Genomic DNA, 4,680 nt, shown 5'->3' on the forward strand with positions numbered 1-4,680 from the left:
GGAAGTAGCGAGCTAGCTCTCTGTTTTGTTTGAAAGTCAACAGAAGTGATGTTACCCAGCATCGCTTAGAGCACCTTTAAAATAACTGATGCCTGAAAAGTGCTGTTTTTCCCCGTTGTGGAAACAATATAGGTCGGTGTTCACACCTCCCTGTACAGAACAAAGGTTGATGCTATTGTAAAGAATAGGCTCAGCTAAGACAGACATTAGGCTATAGTTCAACACTGCACACCACTGATTAAAAGTGTAACCTACTACATCACAAGGCAAGTAGGAGGATGAGTGGGTAACTGTGTAGGCCTACTAAAACACTAAAAAAAAACGAAGTGGCTTAGATTTCAAAAGGAGAGGTAGGTGTCTATCCACCTTTATCTGCTTGTATTTAAAATCTTGCTTTGTGAAATGCCATCCAAAAGTTACAGTCTCAATAGACTAGAGTGAATTTTGAAGAGATGTTCAAGAGTATACAGGCTATAATGTTACAGACCTGATGGGATCCTGTCCTGGCCAGTTCTGAATAAGTAAGAGGTCTGAGATGGTCAAATTAGACTGTGAAAGTGAATAAAGACACCACACACTTGACATAAGACAATGAACAAAGCATTTCAATCTGCTGGTCCTCCGGTCTGTCTGGAGGTTTTATATTATATTCTTATGTATTCTGAGCTGCAGCCGAGAGACCATTTCATTAGGCCTATAATTAGCGTCACATGATGATAAGTAGCCTATCTGAGGCATTTGAAAATTTCAAAACGAGAGCTACACTTCCCATGCTCATTATATTGATCTATCCCAAACAAGATTGTTGTGGTGAATCTATCAATGAAATGTATAGTTCAAGATAGGACCCTACTGCACCCAATTGATTCAGCTAAGTCAGAAACAAATAGGCTACCGCAGCGGGAATGGGACCGTAGATGAGTGAGGCCTAGCCATTATTTCACCGCATCAGTTTCCAAATTGGGCAGCCACTGTAGCCTGCAGTGTAGCCTAGACTACAATTTTCCTAATGTTGGCACCAACTCCTCCTGCTCATTGAGCAGAATATACAGACTTCAAAACGTTATCTTCATGTCAAAAAACCGAACAAGACTAAACTTGCGTTAATCTTATCCAGGCCTACACATCAAACCTGCTGGACAAGTTATTCACGCCCATTAAGTTCGGAAGAGTATGGACATGGTTACATCCTTTCAGCGGCACGAGGTAACAAACCAAACACATTGTTGTCCTCAGCTGAATGTTGAGCTGAACACACTGTTGTTGCGATCAAATAAGATTCTTAAACATTAGTCTAACGAACGACCAGCATCCTATTGCAGTTAAAAATGATCTTCGTTTACACGTGGCGCCGACTACCCAAAAGGAATTAGAACAGTAAAACAAACAAAAAGACAAAATGTGCACTCAACAAAACCGTGGCGCAAACGTTTCTAATTAGCCTAGTTTGTAGGGGTAACATTGCCTTACATTTCTTAGTAGACTAGTTGCTACCAAATGGGTGTTCCATGTGCCATCTTCAGGAAAAACATCTTCCAAATGATAGTGAGTATTCCCAAAAACGTTTGGGTTCAGACACTTGCAAATCCTTTCAAACACAGCTACATATCATTAGTAGGCCTAATGTTATGTCTTTACTTGATAATTTAATTGCCTAATTTAAATATGTGCTTTTGCTATGCTATGACATGCAACATAGCCTATTAGTACAAAAAACACTAGGCCTACCTGATCTGTAATCCGGACGTTGTGGTACCGTGAATCTGAGAAACTAATCTCTGAAATTGCAAACCACCGACTTTCTTTCCCGGTGAGAAATTGCACGCCTACGTCACTAAACTCTAGGTTGCACACCTGTTGATCGCGGAGGTGTGACTTCTTCTTCTTCTTCTTTCCTTTTTAATGGCGGTTGCGGAGGTGTGACTTCAGCTCGTAGCCTACTTAAAGCCAAAGCGTTAACTTCACCCTATCCCTCCCCCACGTTTACAGACGTGCCGATATAGATTAGGCTACCTTTACGTTTTCTCGGTTTTGTTTTGCATTACTGTTTAAAGATCAGCGCAGTATGGCTTTGCCATGTAGGTGACCAGATTTGAGTTTGTGGAAAAAGTGGACATCTTGTGTGGGGTGGGACATGACTCCAGTATAATAATGAGCTTCATTGGCCCTTCTATTGCAGAATAGAACAAGATGAAGAAATAATCCTGCCTCAATAGACTAGTGGACTAAGCAGGGCAGCAGGGGCATCAAAACTGGGAGGAGTCACTAGACCTAGAACTGCACTGGGGCACAAGTCACCCTTGGGGGGTCCGTGCACATGTTGCCCCGTAAGGAATTGTAACCATGCACACACAGGTGGAATAGCTATGATGATACTGCAATATGTTCACAACCACAAAGCATATTTGCTGAGTTTCACAGTTCAGAAACTTCTTCATTGTAAGTAAGTGTCAACTAAATGATTCAATGTAATTGTAAATATCTGTCCTAAGATAAGCCTGCAAATAGGGTTTTCAGGATTGATTTAAGCCTTTTTCCATCAGAATTCTGTTTGTATAATACATTTGTATATGTGTTCCACAGTTTTTTGCCATTGATCAGTTAGTTTCTCATAGAAATGCAAATGAATTGTAGACCCTTGCACAGCATTAGGTTCTTTCTCTCTCTCTCTCTCTCTCTCACACACACACACACACACACACACACACACACACACACACACACACACACACACGCACACACAAAACAAGCAGACACCTTCTCGCCAAATCACATCTTCTTATCATATCCACACTCTATATGGCTGGACACCTGTGGGTTGTCCTCCAGAGGGGATCATAGGGACTACGTGAGGAGACATGACTACCACCACTATCCGATTACAGGGACTACGTGAGGAGACATGACTACCACCACTATCCGATCACAGGGACTATGTGAGGAGACATGACTACCACCACTATCCGATCACAGGGACTACGTGAGGAGACATGACTACCACCACTATCCGATCACAGGGACTATGTGAGGAGACATGACTACCACCACTATCCTCTCCTGAGGTCCAACCTCACTGTCAAGACCGGGATTCCTCCATCTAGCCGAACTGGTATTGCATGCCTCCCCTTCACAGCCTTGACTGAGGACACGGTTACGGCTAGACCAATGGGAACTCTTTCTGCCATCTTGAGAATGGTAAGAATTTGTACAGCTCTCTCTCTTCTCCATTTCTGGTTGAGCCGGTATCAATGGTATCGATGGCATTGAGCCGCATAGCCCTGGACGACCGCCTCACCTCTGGGTGAAAGTAACTAGCAACATGAAAACACAAACTAATGCATGAAGTCACTGGTGGCACACCTCCATGAAATTTGCACGTGAAAATAAACGGAAGAAGATTTTCAAGGAACAATATCCTGTAGGTTGTTTGATGTTGGCATTTATACTCTCTAAGGCCACGTCTACACGGAAACGACATATACAAGGCATATTTTTTCCAAGATTAATCTCCTATGTTTTCATGCTCTGGATGCTTCCCATTTTTGTTACTTTAAATTTGTTACTTTCAACTTGCTGTAAATAATGGCAAGGACACTTTTTTTTCATAGCTTCCTTTGAAAGTATCAAGCCATTAATATAGTTGCAAAGTATGATTAATTAGAGAAAGGTGTGAACGCTAAACCATTCAGGACATATTTGTGTATTCAATTACAGATAAGATTGCATAGGAGGAATATTTTGAATTCAAGCATCATTGGGCTTGTCAGCATGAGAACAACCCCCTGGTTGCTTTCCAAGTTGACTCAGTTCTCTGGTATGCCTCATACAGGGACTGGCAGAAAGAATGGACACAGAGTCACACATCTTGTATCTTTTTCCATATAAGGACAGAGATGTATAGTACATGGCATAGGAATATTCAACTTAATAATGATATAAACAGCAATATTAACAAATGATCCATTTTTTTTTCCAAGTATTTCCAACAAATTATGAGACGCACTCTGATTATGGAAGTGTTTCAGGATGGATATGCTATTCCTATTGTGTACATCAGGTACTGGTTATATTGTAAATAGACTGAATTTACAGTGAAAGCTGTTTTAATCTATGAAAGTATTCAAACGCCTGAAAGGCAACAAAATGCAACAATTTGTCATTTTCTAAGGTGTGTTTCTACAAGAATCTACTTTTACTATCACTATATGGTGATGTGAGGGATAGATACTTATACTTATACAAAGCGACTCTAACAGTTATTGCAATGACCGATTATCTCACCAGAGAAACTTGGGTTGAGTGCCTTGCTGAAGAGCTCAAGGGTGGACACTGCTAATGCATACTAGCTCCCACTGCACTATCACCGCTAGGATAGATAAACACACACGTCCTTTCCACTAGCTATGTAGTTGGAACACCCTGCGAAAATGTAAAAAAAATATTAACAGCCTGACGTTTTTAACTATTCTCGAAAAACACACCAGTTTGGTGGTGTTTGCAAGGTTTTTACATGCCTTTTACATAGCATGCCAGTTCATTACATTAAGGATAGTGGAAACTTATTTCAGATCTGAAAGCAAGAGCAGTTTAAATCAGGGGTTCTCACATTTTTTGGGACTGCCTGTGTGTAATATTCCGAGGACCCCCTCATATAATCGTAAAAATTAAGCATATGCCATT

At 41.0% G+C, this 4,680-nt stretch overlaps 1 protein-coding gene across 3 annotated transcripts in view; it reads right to left on the bottom strand.

The window, feature by feature from the left end:
- The window catches only part of LOC121705362 (oxysterol-binding protein-related protein 7-like), a 19,841-nt gene extending 17,977 nt beyond the window's left edge, over positions 1-1,864 (bottom strand). Inside the window, exons 1-2 of one of the 3 annotated variants that reach the window (XM_042086292.1) lie at positions 1,729-1,855; positions 1,471-1,588 (exon numbers count right to left, since the gene is read on the bottom strand). The gene's annotated coding sequence lies outside the window, so the exon portion shown is untranslated. Of the gene's footprint in view, positions 1-487; positions 550-1,470; positions 1,589-1,728 lie in introns of all 3 variants that reach the window. The other 2 variants (XM_042086294.1, XM_042086291.1) reach the window with 2 other exon arrangements.
- Between the last annotated feature and the right edge of the window lie 2,816 nt (positions 1,865-4,680).

The sequence above is a fragment of the Alosa sapidissima genome, chromosome 3 (assembly GCF_018492685.1).
Source record: "Alosa sapidissima isolate fAloSap1 chromosome 3, fAloSap1.pri, whole genome shotgun sequence".
Taxonomy (NCBI): domain Eukaryota; kingdom Metazoa; phylum Chordata; class Actinopteri; order Clupeiformes; family Clupeidae; genus Alosa; species Alosa sapidissima.